Here is a 17,494-nt window from a genome sequence, read left to right as displayed (position 1 = left end):
AAATGTAAGCACTCAGCCAGGGCTAAACCCCCTTTATAGGGGAAAAACTCAGTCAAAGAACTCTTCCTTCAGTAATTCAAAATGAGATAGACCAAGACCTTAGACCTACAGACCTTCCTCCTCCACTAAGTCAGCCTTCCAATAAAATACAACAACCTTCAATAGTCTTTTCTTGTCCAATAGTTATAGCCCAGCATCAACCCAAAAATTTCAGCCCCAACTTCTCCAAAACTTCGGCCCAACTTCAGATTTTCGGCCTACCAGCTACTACAAAATTTCAGCCCTCCAGTAACACTCCAGAACTTCGCATGTGTGGGATAGGAGAGAGAAATTTCGGTTTCTTTTGCAAGATGATGACCTCCTTTGCTAGACTCTTCCTTCTTGTCCCTTGAATTTCGCACCTTTTCCTTGCCTAGAAGTTGCGGTTCAAACTTGATGAGATGATTCTCCAAATGAAGTCGAGTTGTTGCCTTTATATAGGTGAGTCTGCCCCTCAGTTAGGCCAATGTGTACTTCTTCGAGGCCGACTTGGTGGAGGCCTAATTGACCTAATTTACATTAAAATAATTTTCTTTCTTGGCAAATAAATCCCAAGAAGGGTTCTTTACATTATGACATGGACAAGGACGCTTAACATAAACCCTAGAAGCCTGCAATGGAGGCTTTAAGCTAAAAACAATTGACACAAGCATCCACCAGATGTCCTCCCAAGCATCCGCCATTAGATACTTCATCTCTCCTAATAAACTAAATCAAATATATCCATTTATCCAAGCAGGCTTCCAAAGTGTTCAACCTTCTTATGGAGAGATTTACCTGTAGAAACACAAACCGCATTCAACAATAAACCTTTAAATATAAGTAAACACAAACCTTCGGGGTCCTCAATAATTTTGATGCTACTTTCATCATCAAGTTACAATTTGTCGAATGTTTTCTTCTTTCATTTCTTCAACAGCACCAAATACATGTTCAAATCTTTTATTTGAAACTCCATGAATCAAGAACATTTATCTGTAGTACTTACATTCATTTGATTTTATTCTTATTTCAAGGTATTCACTGTCATAATATGCCCTCCCTCTTAACTGGGGAGATATACTCAAGCTCCCTTTCAACTTAGGGAGATTAATCACTTCTTCTATAACATCGAAGAATCTTTCATGGCTCCATTCCTTCTTACGGCATCAAGGTCATCTTGATTATCATAACTTCCTTCATCATGTTTATTATTATCATATGAGCATCTTCATCATCTTGAAGATTATGTACCTGCAAAAACATTAATAGCAAGTACAACCAAAATACATATACAGAAGCATGAAGTTAACTACACCAAAAACATATCAATATAATGGAAGCATCAAAACATTCAAAGTTTAGACATCAAATACTTAAACGTAGTTAGGTTCATAATTAGCAAAGGTTACATGCTAGGGTTTGTCATAAACCCTAGACCCTATTTTTGGAGGCATAAAGCCTTAATAGCATATCAAATAATAATCCAATCACAGTACTATACATCTAAGGTTTCAATAATATATTCTATGACAAACTCTACTAGGGTTTGTTCCAAACCCTATATTTTCATCATCAAAACTAAAACATATCAATAATATCATCAAGTCCTAGAATATCAATTTCTACTAGGGTTTTGTTACAAACCCTAGAATTCACAAACTAAAACATGAGTATCAATAAGCATACTCGCATATACATAACTAGGATTTCATAATCATGCACTAGCATATCACAACAATATCTACTAGGTAAACCCAAGACACAAACATCAATACATTAAAGTTAGATATACAATAATTTTGACTAGGCTAGGGTTTCGATCAGACAGACGAACATACACCTAGGGTTTCATTCCTATGATCTTATTATAACTATCACAAGGGTTTCGCTTATAAACCCTTATATTACCAAACCCTAGAGATCTAGGGTTTCATCTAGACATTAATAGCAAACCCTAAATGACTAAGGTTTTTGCCATAATATTATCAAAACCCTAAACTTCAAAAGATCAAGATTTTAGACATTATCCATAACCCTAAGTAAAATAGAGTTTCATAATCAACATTGGCATACCTTTAGCAACAAGAGGCTAGGGTTTTATAGTGAACCTTAGGGGTTAGGGTTTCACAAGAATGATCAAAATATAATGAGTGTAGATTCAATCTAATGATTAATTGCCCTTAACAAGAATCTTTAAGATTCAAACCCCTAGACATAAACGATGTCAATAATGTAAAGTAAATTTCAAAAGAATGATCGTAGCTTTTACATGAAGAGAACTTTATGACAAAGCTTATAGTCTAAAACATACTTTAAGTTGTTCCTTAACAAACCTTGTAGGACCTCAATTCTTTAAAGGCTTACTTCGCAACAGAACTGCTTCCATGCTTTAAGTCTCCTTCATGACCTTTGTGTAATCTGCAATCTTTCCTACCAAGGAAAATACAAAGAAAAGGTTATTAGCATACAATACAAACAAATCTTGATATGTGAAGGAAACCAAACATAAAAGAGGACACAAGAAACAAGATACTTATCTTTTGGTAAAATGGTGAAGGCTCCCTCTAAATCCAATCTTTGAGGGATACCTACAACTCATCAAAAATTCACAAGAAAAATGTTGATATGTTAGATCTACAAACTATAGAAATCAAAACATAGAGGAAAACAATGCAAAATTTAAAATAGAAGGATATGTGAGGGATAGTATTCCCCTACGAGTCCTTGGCAAATATATCTTTGATCTTTGATTCTTCAGTCTTGTTTCTCTTAGGTGGAGTTTCATCAACAACATTCGCATGTTCCCTTTCTCTCTTCTTATTACTTGGATTCTCTGGACAATGGCTTTTGTGGTGACCCATCTTGTGACAATTGTAACATTCAATCTTGGATAGGTCAACTTTCTTCTTTGGTCCTTTGAACTTCTCGAAGGTTCCCTTCTTCTTGTGATGAGCAGAATAGGCATTTGAGGTGTTTTCTTCTTCATCCTCCTCCTTGTTGTTTACCAACGAAACTCGAGCTTCTTCTTGACTGCATGCATTCCACATTTGTTCAAATGATGGAGTATCCTTCCAACTATTAAGTCTTGAAGCAAAAGTAATCCAAGATTGTTTAGATTCTCTTCCGGATCCATCGCATAAGGATTCTTTTCCATCGACGTTTCGAACTAGCTCATTTTCTGCGAGCAATTTTCTGCGACAATTTCATCTATTGCTTGGAGTTCAAATTTGATTCTAGATATCCTTATAAAGTAGGATGATACAATATCATCTTTTGTCATCCTCAACTCATTCTTGAGGCTTGCTATTTGACCAATGTTCTTCATGGTGAATAGTTTGGAGAGAGCCTCATACATTTCTTGAGCGGGATCTATGTTGGATATCTATGGGATGAGGCTGTCCATTACTCCATCCACTATTAAGTTCATGGCCAAGATTTCAGTTTCTCTAAATTTTGCTTTCTCTACTTCATCTATAGGCTTCTTGACTTTTCCTCGAACTAGATCCAAAACTTTGTTCTTTTTGAGGATGAGATCTATCCTCTTTTTCCATGCCCTGTAATTGGAGGCTCCTTCTACTTTGTTTTCTCCCTTCATTGAGTTAGACATAGTTCTTGTAGATAGTAGGCTTATCTCCTTATATGATCCTTTTCCCTTAATGATCTTTCTTCAATAGATATTCAACCTGCCTTTTTATTCCTTCTTTACCTTAGTTCTGATACCATGTTGGAAAATCAGAAAGGCAGAAAGATTTTCTTTTGTTCATAATTACTTGTGAATTCTTTGAGTTTTATTATCTTTCTTATGTTCTTCCTTTTCCTTAGTTCATCAAGCAATTACCAAAAGCAAAATACGAAGATCAAGGACACCAGATGTAGGCACTTCCTCCTCCACCAAGTCCGCCTTCCAATAAGACACATCAACCTTCAATAGTCTCTTCTTGTCCAAGAGCTACAACCCAGCATCAACCCAGAAATTTCGGCCCCGACGTCACCAAAATTTTGGCCCAGCATCAAATTTTTAGCCTCCCAGCTACTACAAAATTTCGGCCCTCCAGCAGCACTCCAAAACTTTGCACATGTGGGATTGGAGAGAGAAATTTCGATTTCTTTTGCAAGATGATGACCTCCTTCTTCTTCACTAGACTATTCATTCTTCTCATATTGGATGCTTTTGTGAATCATGATTTTAAATAAAGATCTTCCGGAGAAATTTCATAGAATTCACAGGGTCGATGTGTTACGAACTTTTATCGAGGTTCATCATCAAGACAAGGTTGGAGAGCAAGATTATCAGATCACCAATTTTATACCAGAGATCCAACGGTAACTTTTAAATGGTCAAAAAGAAAAATAATATAAAATAAAATGAAACTTTAAGGGATTAAATTAAAAATTAAAATAAGCAATTTATTGAGCAAGTAAACATTTAATTAGTTATTTAGAAATTTATTTATTTTATTTACTTATAATTTTTTTTTATATTAAAAATCTTTATCCCACCGTGATTAAATAAGAATCAAATAACTATATCTTTTTGTTCCAAGGAAAAGGCGTGATTTTATTAGTTAAAACAAAATTACATGTTACATTTTATTGCGAACCAAGCATCATCGAGTCAGTGACTGATGATAAGCAGAGATATGCAAAAAACAAAAACTAATATACAATAAGGAGATAAGCCTAGGCTTTTCTCCCCTTCCTTTTTCCACCCGTCGCCATTCCCCTTGGGATGGCGTGTCAGAGACAAGTGCAAGTTGAAAGCCAAGTCTTGCATTACCCTTGTCTGAGTCTGAGTTATCTGTTGAATGGGTACGCTTGTACCCACTTGTTTCCATATCTTCTGTATTATTTGTTGTTTGTTCCTGGTTTTCCTACATTTCATTAAGGTCCTGAGGGATTTCCCCTTGGTTTTCTGGGACCTATGTTGTCTGAGTGTTCCTGGTGAGTATTGATTCCTCCTCTACTTCATCTTCCTCCTCGGCCTGGTGGGGTGGAGGGAAGTTCCATCCTTCCGGCTGCTTCCCATTCTTCTTCTTTCTGTCAGTGTCTTCTTGCCTTCCAGGCACATATTTTGTAGATGACTTGTTTGTTTGCAAATTCTACATCTGAAAGTTGTGTTCTCATAGTCTAGTGTCTGAGTCCAATTCATCTGCTTATGAATCAGCTGGATGCGGTCCGGTAATCCTTTACTAAGATCTACTTCCACACATATCTGAGCATGTGTGTAGATCCTTTCTTCCAATATTTGGGTATCAGATTTGATGTATTTCCCAATGATGTTCCCAATTCCTGAAAGTACTCGCTCCTCCCAGAAATGGAGGGGGAGGTTGTGAAGTCGGATCCACACCGGCATTCTGATGACCACCATGGTGTTTGCATCAAAGGTAGGGAACCATGGTGTGATGAAAAGACATGTCGATCCCCAGAACCATGGACCCTCCTATATAATACTATTCCTGGTCTCAGTTGCAGGGAATTTTACAATGAAGAACCCCTTTGAGCAGAGGTGAATTTCACATTCTAGAGACCAGTTTGTCAAAATCCAATGAAACAATTCCACAAGTTTTGGCCGCAAACAATTAAAACGACAAATAATTGCTTATGATTCAAAGGCAAAACAATGTTCATCTGTTTCTGAATTATCTATGGTGAGTTCTGGGATTGAGTTCAGAAGCTCCACAATATATGGGCTAGGGGATGTACCACCCTGTTGTGGTTGTTCTTTTCCCTTGCAAGATGTTCTTGAAGGAGGGACCTCCATTCATTTGCTTTTGTGTGGCTTCTGAGTTTGTCGAGGTACTGCCCCCATAGCCTCTTCCAGTATTTGAAGATTTGTTGGTTGTTCCCGCACCACCCCTTAATCTCAGATTGAGAGTTATGGAGGATGTTGGTCGGATGTGGTAATCCTTCAAATCCCTGTCATCCTGTAAAGCTCTAACTTCGAAGATCAGATTCTGCATTTGGACAGGGTATCCAGCCTGTTGCAAGACGCTGAGTTTCAATTGTTGCACACCATCTACTAAATTTACCCGGATTAAAAAAGAACGCCCTACCGTGGGATTTAATAAAAATTTGAAACTGTCAGGGCAAATCCAGGTTCCTACTAAATTTACCCGGATTAAAAAAGAACGCCCTACCGGGGATTTAATAAAAATTTGAAACTGTCAGGGCAAATCCAGGTTCCATGGGCCATTCTTCCCCTGTTTGCCTAGAAACTGCATACCGGAAGGGGTTCCGTGAGCCACAGGGGACCGAATGGGGCGAGTAAATGCAAGATCCGGAGCCAAGTCCGACAGAGTGAAAACAGAGCACAGCATGCGGACCGGCAGAGCCAAAAGAGGGCTCGAAGAAACACACAGAAAGAATTCGTTTCCAAAGAGTGTAAGAGACTAGGAGGATAGAACCAGATCCCCGACGCCCATGCCTGCGCCCACAAACCCACAGAGATCCCCCTGAGCATCGTTTTGTTTAGACAACCAAACAGAGGCCGCCACAATGTTCAAAAACTCAACAAAGTAGGTTGCAAGGGATTGATGAGCAAAACCCTGAGATGTCATCGCCCACCACAGTGACTCCGACCACGACCACAGTGTTGAGCACGAAGGAGGCCGCTGCGACCCCTCCAACAACCGCAGACCTGCATCTCTAACCTCTCGGATACAGAGCCTAAACAGGCAGTGCGTTTCCGATTCTTTACCAAGCAGTCGGGCTTGTCTTCGACTTGGAGATCCTAGCTCATCCTACAAGCCTACCTGTGAAAGGGACCTAGCGGCCGCTCCCAAGAAATTTTTCTCCCATTGATAAACCCTAGCTCCATTTTTCACCATCTCTCCGTTTCCCTTCAGCAATTCCTATCACATCAAATAACTATATCTTATTAAAATAAGATCAAAAATTAAATAATATAGTGAAGTATATATATTAATCAAACATTAGTTATTAATAATAAAATAATTTTTGATCCTATTTTAATAAGATATAGTTATTTGATTCTTATTTAATCGGGTCAGATAAAGATTTTTAATATATAAAATATTATAGATAAATAATAAAATAAGTTTCTAAATAACTAATTAAATGTTTACTTGGTCAATAAATTGCTTATTTTAATTTTAAATTTAATCCCTTAACGTTTCATTTTATTTTATATTATTTTTCTTTTTGACCGTTTAAAAATTATCGTTGCATCTCTGGTATAAAATTGGTGATCTGATGATCTTGCCTCTCCAACCTTGTCCTGATGAACCTCGATAGAGGTTCGAAACGCGTCGACCCTATGAATTCTATGTCATTTCTCCGGAATATCTTTACTTAAACTCTTCATTTTTGTCCCTTGAATTTCGCGCCTTTTCCTTGCCCAAAAATTGTAGTCAAACTTGATGAGATGTTTCTCCAAATGAAGTTGAGTTGTTGCCTTTATATAGGTGACGCAGGTGGATCTCCATACACTAGTGGCATGGAAAAGGCATAAAATTCAAAGTGGTGGAAAGACGGTTAACTTGACATTAGATCGAAGTGCTCGTCGCCCTGATTCCAACGGTGTGAACGGCACTCCAATCCAAGTCCAGATGAAGGAGATAAAGGCAGTCAAAGTTTGGTTGACTTTTGCACACTGCGCAGGATTAATGGAGACACAATTTGGACTTTTTCCAACGGACAAAATCCGACCAACTCCGGCCAGATTCCGAGCGAAATTGTCGCCTAGTTAAAATGAATCCTTCAGTCAAAATCCGGATTTTCAAAAATGCCTTATTGTTTTAAATAACAAAAAAATATTAAAAAAAGGGTGGCGGGCCATCAACCCCGCCACCCCAAACCTTATCAAAGCAATGCATTAATGGAGGGGTGGGCCACTACACCCGGCTCCCCATCCCACGGGACTATTATACACAGCGTAGAAGTTTGGGTGGGCCAGCCCTTGGGGCACGAACCCAACCCCATTAAAACAAACCACATGCGCGAGAAAGGTGGGCCGGCCCTTGGGGTGCGGACCCAACCTCCAACCACCACCACTAAAAGGGACAAGGCGCCATAAGGAGAGGGGACAAGTGAGGTGAACGGGCCGCCCAAGGTAAGTCCAGCCCAAACTCCCTTCCCATTTAACGAAATTTGTTATGGAAAAAAAGGAGGCAACAGGGTTTGACCGCCCGACCTCCTCCATAATAAACCAACCCACCTAATGGAGTTTTTGTAAACTCCGCCGAGAAAATTGATATATATACCGGTCATTTCATCAGTGCGCCCAGGCATGGGGGAACCAGAAGCAGGCACGGAAATCGAGGCGAAATTTTAATTAATTTATTTGCAGGTGGAACCATGACTGAGCAAAATTCTCAGGAGGGTGAAATTTTTGCAGTGTTCAAATTGGACAAACTTTATGTCGATCTTACACCGCTCAGCAACACGAACTCGATGGTGCAGTCAGTTTCCTAATCTGAGCAGCAAATTTTCAGAGGACTCGGAGGAGGGAATCTTGGAGGAATCTAGGGGGAACATAAAAGATTCCTTGAGCCCCAAATTTTCATTTTCTCATAATTCAGAAATTTGACAGTCGATTTTGCACTATTCGACGCCACAAATTTGACAGTGTATTCAAATTTTCCATTTGCTCATTCTATTTTTCGGCCACTTTTCAAAGTGGAGTGCAGGTGTCAACATTCATGTGCTAGCAGCCATTTCCATGAGATTTGACGCTGTAAGATCGATGGCACGAACAACTTCAGCAGCTTGACATCCTCTTCTTCAAATGGCCTCAGGATGTGAGGTATATGCAATGTGTTCATGTACTTCTTTTGCTATGCATTGCGTTTCACAGACCCCTGTTTGATGTTTGATGTGGGATCTTGTTTTCTTACTTGTTTCATGATTCCTGCTTGATGTGACGCGGAATCATTTGTGGGATGGACTTCTTGTCATGATTCATCATGTTTTGTTCAAGATCCCTTTTGTCGTCATGTTGATGGGATACTCATGTTGTCGCCGTGTATATTTGCATTGAGATCCCTTTTATGCCATGTTGGCGGGATGATCATCATGCATGAGTTTTATGTCATACTGATAGGAGTCCTTTTTTGACTGAGTTCCTGTAGCAGAACATCTCTTGGAGCCACTTCTGCGTGAGGGCATTTTCCTTGTATGATAGCAACGTCATCTCTTATGTACATTATCACTATTGACAGCACTTAATGCAGCGGCCTACATCATCTTGACACCAAGGCTCGAAGATGTAGTCCCTCCTGGATGAACTTCATTATCAACGGCTTATGTTTTCATGTGCTGGTGATTGTCTTGTTCCTCTTCTTTACAGCATGCAGATGTATTCACTTATGTTCTTTTCAAAATATAATTTAACACATCACGAAATTAAAAGGCCTTGGAAGGGTCCTTTGTCACACCCGGACCTAGATCAATAGGTGATTATGCCCCTTAGTTAGGCTAACGTGTCCTTCTTTGAATCCAACTTGGTGGAGGAGGCCTAATTGACCTAGTTTATATTAAAATAAATTTCTTTCTTAACAAATAAATCCCAAGAAGGGTTCTTTACAGTATGACATGGCCAAGGACACTTAACATAAACCCTAGAAGCGTGCAATGGAGGCTTTGACCTAAAAACAATTGACCCAAGCATGAACCCCATGCTTTAATAAGTCAATTTCTTTAATAATAAATTCTTTTTCTTTCTTTTGATAAATAAATTACATCATGACTCAAATACAATTATGAAGACCGACACTAGTTACATTCTTCAACAAATCTAGCCCTATGAAAAATTAACAAGAACAACTCCTTAAGGCAGGAGTTCTAAGATTCAACATAGTCTCTATCGAAGTGGAAGGTAGTACAAGGGCTTGGCAGGGTAGACTGGGGGGTGGGAGAGAGGAAAAGGAGGTGGAGAGGGGGAATGTGAGGAGCGCATGGTCCGCTAGTAGGAGACAAGAGACTGAGTTGCGTTAGATATGTGGCAGAATATCTTGATTAGCTAAGACATAGTCAACAACGTTGGCGCCCCTCGCTATGGGGGAAGCAAAAAAAGTCACCAGAACCCAAAAAGCAAGGAAATCCATTCAGGATCAATAAGCCATGAGATTCACCTGACTACAAGACATGTCTCTCATAACCTATGAGAGGCCCATCATTGTCCTACGAACTCCTACAAAGGCCCACAAATTCTAGTCCTAATTCCTAGAGGCGATGTGCATCCTCTGCTCTATCATGTAGGGCAACCTAGAGATTTCTGGTATGAGTGTTAAAGTCACATAGAAGAAAGACATTGCCAAGAGTGGAACGGTGGGAGATATTTGCATAAAGATCAAGGAAAGGATTTCCCTCGAACTCAGAACGTTGGCACCCCTCATTATGGGGGAAGCAAAAAAAGTCACCAAAACCCAAAAAGCAAGGAAGTCCATTCAAGATCAATAAGCCATGAGATTCACCTGACTACAAGACATGTCTCTCATAACCTATGCGAGGCCCATCATTGTCCTACAAACTCCTATAAAGGCCCACAAATTCTAGTCCTAATTCCTAGAGGCGATGTGCATCCTCTGCTCTGTCATGTAGGGCAACCTAGAGATTTCTGGCATGAGTGTTAAAGTCACATAGAAGAAAGGCATTGCAAGAGTGTAATGGTGGGAGATATTTGCATAAAGATCAAGGAAAAGATTTCCCTCGAACTCCGTGTGAAGTGCAAAGTATGATGAGGCTAGGGTAAAGTAGTAAACTGCAATGTAGTTGTCTCGAAGAAGGGAGTTGTGCTACCGAAAATGGACCCATACAAATCTGCCATGCTCATCTAATGACAATAAACTAACCCTGCTCTCAAGAGAAACCCATGTAAGACAAGTAACCCCCTGGATCCTCTGACGTTGTCAAATCTTATTTCCTATCAACAAGACCACACCCAGTGATACCTATGGATCGTGGGTGGTGCCGGCATGGGGCTTGCATCTGTCTCTATGAGAAAAACGAAGTCATACGACCCTATCACACCACAAAGTTTACACGGTGAAGATCAAAATGCACCATTACAATTCCAGCAGCCACTGGATATGGTGAGCCAACTCCCCCTAACATGTCCCCAAGCTTAATGAGAGTCATTTGGTGAAAGGGTTAGAGAATCCTAGAGGTGCCTAATCATGGATGATGGCTTTAAGATCCTGAATTATTGCCCACTTTCCTTTCTTCTGTGTAGCTATGACCCAGTCTGTATTATCCTAAGGTAATTTGTCGTCCTAGGGATTTTTATTCAAGCTACGGCGTCACCAAAAAAGCAACAGAAATTCATTCATTCATTCAGCAGCAGATATTCCTTCATATAATGTATAGGTCATTCAACAAAAATAGGAGATGTGTATGAATAATCTAATCAACTGTAGTATGATATTCCTCAAATCCACAATAGATAGGATTGACTGTCCAATAAACCAGGAGTGTATACAACCAATACTTCACCAATACAATATTGTTTGCAGGTCTAAAGAAACCAGATTCACTATTGAACTATTTTAATTGATTTCTACTACAGCTATTATACCCTACTCTTATGAGCAGAACCTGGACTGTTCTTTTTTACTTCGCTGGTCTGAGAGAGTGCTCACTGTAAGCTCGGTTGCCTTCCTGGTGTACCTGCAACTCAGATATGTGGCTTTTATACTTAAAACACCATGAAATAGCTCGCAATTAGGCTTATACACTTCTGCTGAAGCTTGGGAATCCTTTTGTAATAGTTTGTAGCCCTAAGAGGGTTGAATACCAAATTTTGCCCTTGTAATAGTCTGATCCTCAATTCCTTGCCCTTGCTGCTTCACAATGGTGTCCTTTGTGACTGAATTGCTACCAAAAATCGGGGCTTGAGCCTCTTGGCCCTGCAGCCTGCAGGTTTCACTTGCCAGATGAGCCTCGCTGCTTCTGCAGTCAAACCACAAAGAAAACTCCACTTGCTTGCCAGATAAACCAGAGGAGGGGAGGGGTGCTTTCGCTGTTTGATTCCCTTCAACCAGGACATCACAGAGATAACCTTTACTGCTTCAAATTATCCAGAATTGCCTTGTTGTTTCAGATCAAGGAGATTCTGTGGCTAAAGTATACTTCAGTTTGACCTTCACTCCAAGAGAGGCCACAGGAATGACCTTTGTTTCCCTTGATCAGCTTCATTTGACTACAGAAACTACTTCCTTACTTGTCTAATCTGTTCCAAGGAATATGTTGTACCAAAACAAGAGAATTGTAGTGCCAGCATAAGAGAAGGTGTCTAGGTAGGGTGGGATCAGCTCCACCAAAACTAGACAAAGGATTGGATAGGGTGGGATCACCTCCACCAAAGCCAATCAAGAAGGGGTCTAAACACTCAAAGCCTCACGCTCAGAGAAAAACAGAGACAACTCAATGCAATTCTATGATCCCAAAATCATTCCAACTCTCTTGTATTTATATATTTCCTTGTGGGGGTTTCTCCTCCTCAATTAATTGAGAGGGGTTCATGGCAACCCCCAACTTTGGGCTTTTTGCCCCAGCTGCCCCAAAACTTACCCCATGTCACCCAAACATTGGGTAATTGGGGTTTTCCCCTTTATCAAAAACTATGCCTACGAGGATTGATAGGCTACTTCATCCCTTGAGGCAATTAATCCATTGGGGACATTACACAGTGCCTAAACAGCTTGAGTTCTGCCTGCTGTAATTTGGTGAGGTCAGCATTGAGGAAGATCTTCTATATGGGTGGGAGTGTTGTCGGTCGTCTCATGGCTCAGAGGACTCTAAGTCCAATCCTCTAGTGATTGAAAATGGAGGAAGAGTGTGGAGTTGGGGCCCATCCATGCTTGGTCAAGAATGATGTCCTTCAAATTCAAAATGTCATGAAGGAAAGAAGTGCCTACTGTAAGGGGTCAAAAGGAGCTACTTGAGGAGGGAGCCCATGTATCTAAAGTTAAGCTCCCAAGCTTGGCAAAGGCATTCCACATTCAATTTTGCTTATATCACACCTTCAACTGCAATAAGCAAGGGGGCTATTCACTTTTCCAGACCACTTCAACCTGAGAATTAGTTTCCAGACCACTTCAACCCAGGAATTACTTTTCTGCTGCTCGATTTGTGTCTCCTGTTTAAGAAAGGCCTGCTGTGTCCTCATCTTATCTTGCAGATTTTTGATGTTTGTGATGCAGCCCAGGCCACTCCCAGGCCACTTCTACCAGGATCCTTACACAACTGCTTACACAAGCAATCTTAATGCCTCTGACATTCCCATAATAAATATCAATCTATATATTGGCTGAGCACAAATTAAAGAGAGCGCCTCACCTCAGAGTTCATATAACACAATATTATGAACGGAAATTTCCCATGGACGCAGGCATATATATATGCAACTTCAATTACAAATTTCCAGTCAGCAACTATCATTATACATGCTCTCTGTGATCTCAGTTTATATTACCAGCACTCTCCTCATGCACAGACATATAACTAACAGACCGGGTTTATGTTTCTAAGGGAGTCGGTCCTCTCAGCAACAATTCCAGCGTGATGACTTTCTAAAAACTTCGAGTCTCAGCGTTTGAATCTGGAAGCCCCAAATGAGAAGCAAAGTCGGGGAAAATCTATGCGATTTGATGTCCTCTTCGCTTGCCGCCACATCAACAGCAAATAACTTACATCATGTCGCTCCCATACATACAATACAGAATTCCTTTTCAATAAACATGGTTATATATATATAACTGTTTCCGCTGCGCTAGTAACACATAAATTTATATATGTCAATTACAAACCCGTGTGAAAGTAGCGGAATTTCAAACGCAGCGTGGGAGTGTTGGTAAATCTTCCTCCGGAAATTAACACTTACAGTCATGCAATATCGATGCGTAGATGAACACAACAGGCGGCCCATCGTCACTGAGAAGGAACACAAGAAATTTGTGGAATCAGGTCCGCTCTCGGCGGCATATCTACAAAGGCTGCGCTTCAATTATAACATTATGCGGTTAATACTAACAGCAACCCAGCTTTAGAGGCATACAACGCCAGCAAATCTCAAAACATATACCGACCAATAGATATGGACAGCGCCAATACATACGGCCAGTTCCAAGCGTAATAGGATTAGTCTATGCATGTAAACACTCACACGGTATCTGCAGAGGACGCAATTTACCACTCCTTAACAGTCAATAACTAGACCGATTGCGAAATGGAAAATACTGACCATGGATTTAATATACAGCAGTTTCATGATAAAACTAGAACCATCAGCAGACATGCGATTTCAACATTATATAACCACCAATTTCTGCCATCAAGCGCAGAACCGTCTCAGAATTCATTAAGGCAACAAGTTCATTCATAACTGAATTCAACATATTCATATTTACATAACACAAGCATACACAACAGTTATATTCATGGCCAGATATGCAATTTTATGGCCTTTTTACAAACTGCCAGAAGGCTCCCAAGGAGAACCTCGCTCACTCCTCACTCTTTTACGCTCCCTCTCTCCCCAATGCTTTTGAGGCTTGATAATTTATACAAATTAATTAAACCAATTTAGACTCAAATCTCCTTAAATAACTCAACACCCCTAAAATCTAGATCTTATCCCTAAAGGTTTGCAACTAAATCTAATTTAAATAGATTTTAGGTGTGGACTCAACTAAGTCCCGTACATAGCATTTCTACTTCCTAGAATTTCTATCTAACTCTATTTTCTCTCATATTCCTTAAAAGAATATTTACAAAATCCTCACTTTCTCCTATTTTATTAAAAATAACAAATTAATTAATAAAATATTAAAAATTGTCACACCCCCTTTAATCACATATTTACAATGAAAAAAATGGTCTTGATGCTCCTGTATCAGTTTGGAATGTGGGAGATTCTGTAATTGGTTCCTGCATGCTTATATTTTCCTGTATATTTTATGACTACCAAGTACTGCAAAACCAACATGACCAATTTCTAATATTCTAATTAGTAATTTCTAACCAGTAGTTACATGACATGATAGAGGGATGCACTTATACCATGCATTACTTTGATTCATCTAAGCAAGACGTCTTCTTGTTAATACATTCAAAAATAGGAATTATTAAACTAATGGCTCAATATAACAAGCCTAAAGTTAAACATGTTGGAGAAAAGGCTTTGAAAGTATAAATGAATGCTCACACAGGACTAACAAAACAAGAATTAGTTTGACCAAAGCAAGATTTGCTAACATATGTTGCTTTGAAATATATGTAAAAACATAAGCAACACCTAGCTAAGACAAATAAGAAAAGTGGTTATGCCATAAAAGACAGCAAGATCTTAAAGAGAGATATAGATATTCACCAATGTTCTTATTTTATTACGATTTACTTCCACTTCAAAAACAAATGCTATGAAAAGAAAAATACATAACAGATCATGAACATTGTCCATTCATTAAGCTGAGATAAGAACCCTTTATGACTTATCCATTGTCTGGCTGTGCAACCAAAGAATGTTGAAAAAATCATCTTAAAGAAACTGAGACATGCCTGAACTTAATGAAGCCACATCATATTCATTATTCATGAAATTCCGATAATCATCAGGGAGCTCCACTGTGTGCCAAAGAAGCCTTGAAGACCTGCATACGATTATGACAGATAAGTACACACACAAACACAAATTCTTAGAAGCCGCATCAAGTAAGGAAAATAGAGAACCATATGGCCAACCTAATATTAGGACGTTAATTAGATCTCTAAATATCTCTGTAATAAAACATAAATAATATTATGAGTTATAATAGTGGTTATAACTTATGGGTTGCATCCCTCAACATGAATGTGTCTCTCAGGAACTATCCAAGGAGTCTTCTTGACTGCCTTCCAATCATCATTGTATCATTCAGTATATCATTTGGACAGTAAATTATGGCCTTTTGTCCCTTTTTTACGTGATGGCTCAGTTAATGAACCATTTCATTCATTCCATTTGTATTAGAGGAGGTTTCAATCTGCATTGGGCGGATGCCAAGACTTTTGCCTAGGGATAATAACAAAACAGGCTCAGAGGCCATCCCCTAACATTCCTTAATTCTCCACACAACCCACTACCATACACACTGCACTGCACTTTTGTTCCATACAGCATAATTTGTTCTGTTTACCATATCCACCTCACCATTCCATATATGGAAACAAATGTGTGTGTGTGTCTGTGTCTGTGTCTGTGTGAAGAAAAACTATACATTGAAACCCTATATTACAATTTAAGAATAAGAGAGGAAGCAAATTTATTGTCTATAGAAATATCTGGATTTCTGCATAAAATCGAGTGAATAATCAGCACACTGAGTCTGTCATAAAAGCCCTGATATCACCATCCAAATCTGTTCACAGATAAATCGAGTTACGGACCCCATTTTCGTCAAGAATTGCATGGACATAACAAAATTTGTGCATGAGTTGGCATTCTTTACACAACCACCGTATCAATTTAGATTTTATTCATTCAATGACATGTCAATAGCAAATATGGGGTGTAACATCGGTATTATCAGGGCCATAAATTATACAATGTTAGCAGCAGATTTGGACTTCAAAACACTGCTACATGCTAGAACTTCTGTTCAGAACCACTTTCAGGGCCTCAAAAGTTAAAACTACCTTCATGGGAATTCTGGAAGATAGTTTAAGAAAACACTAGTCAGATCTATCCATCAAAGTTGTTGCCTGCATGAAGAGTCATGTCGTCCTTGACTGCCAAAGAGAAGAGGTAACAGGGGTCAAAGTCATTCAATGTTTTGATTCAGCCCAGCAAGAGTATAAGAGATTCTCCCAAAATTCAATTCAATAAGCCACCATTGACAAGTCATCACATCATCCAGGAGGAGCGGTCATCCAGAACAAAGCCAAATGATAAATCTAGCAAATAAACTAAGGGAGATGATACTGAAAATTAGAAGAAAAATAATTTGTTTAAATGCGATATATAATATACAGTAATTGTAGTGAAGCGTATATAAAGTTCATCTTGTTGAAATTATTCAAAGTATTAACTAGCCAACTCAAGGGCTTAAGGTAACATTAATTTTTAGAGGAACCTCCCACCTTGTGCACCCAGCAATGTTCAAGGGTCATTACAAAAAAAATTATGGTACCAAATTTAAGCGATGAAGAACTTATACCTATTGGAAGAAAACAGAGAGACAAAATAAAAGCAGCTTTTAGTGATTATGGTATCAATCATAGAAATTGCAAAGTTCAATGGCATATACATAGTAAACGAAGTACAGTTTGGGTAGGAAATGAACAAACATTTCCAAAAGTATCAACCAATGAATGAAAATTGCATCAAAGTGTCTCAAAGGACTTCCACACGCCTAGTTCATTTGATTTGAGAAACATACCCAAAATATGTCAATAGATTCACCAATATTTTTTTCTGAACTTTTCAAATCAATTCCTAGAAATAGAGGAATAATCTGAAAAGATCAATTTGTAAAGT

General features: G+C 39.0%; 1 pseudogene across 1 annotated transcript in view; it reads right to left on the bottom strand.

Moving 5' to 3' along the window:
* LOC149177088 (uncharacterized) overlaps nucleotides 1-17,494 on the bottom strand; it is a 132,725-nt pseudogene that overhangs the window by 38,896 nt on the left and 76,335 nt on the right. The window contains exon 3 of the transcript XR_016258092.1: nucleotides 15,538-15,629. The product of XR_016258092.1 is annotated as an uncharacterized LOC149177088 (transcript). The remainder of the gene's footprint in view (nucleotides 1-15,537; nucleotides 15,630-17,494) is intronic.

The sequence above is a fragment of the Pinus tabuliformis genome, chromosome 4_1 (assembly GCF_031772625.1).
Source record: "Pinus tabuliformis cultivar Carrire ecotype Pingquan chromosome 4_1, CPIR1, whole genome shotgun sequence".
Classification (NCBI taxonomy): domain Eukaryota; kingdom Viridiplantae; phylum Streptophyta; class Pinopsida; order Pinales; family Pinaceae; genus Pinus; species Pinus tabuliformis.
The sequence above is the reverse complement of the archived record's forward strand: the minus strand, read 5'-3'. Positions and strand labels throughout refer to the sequence as shown.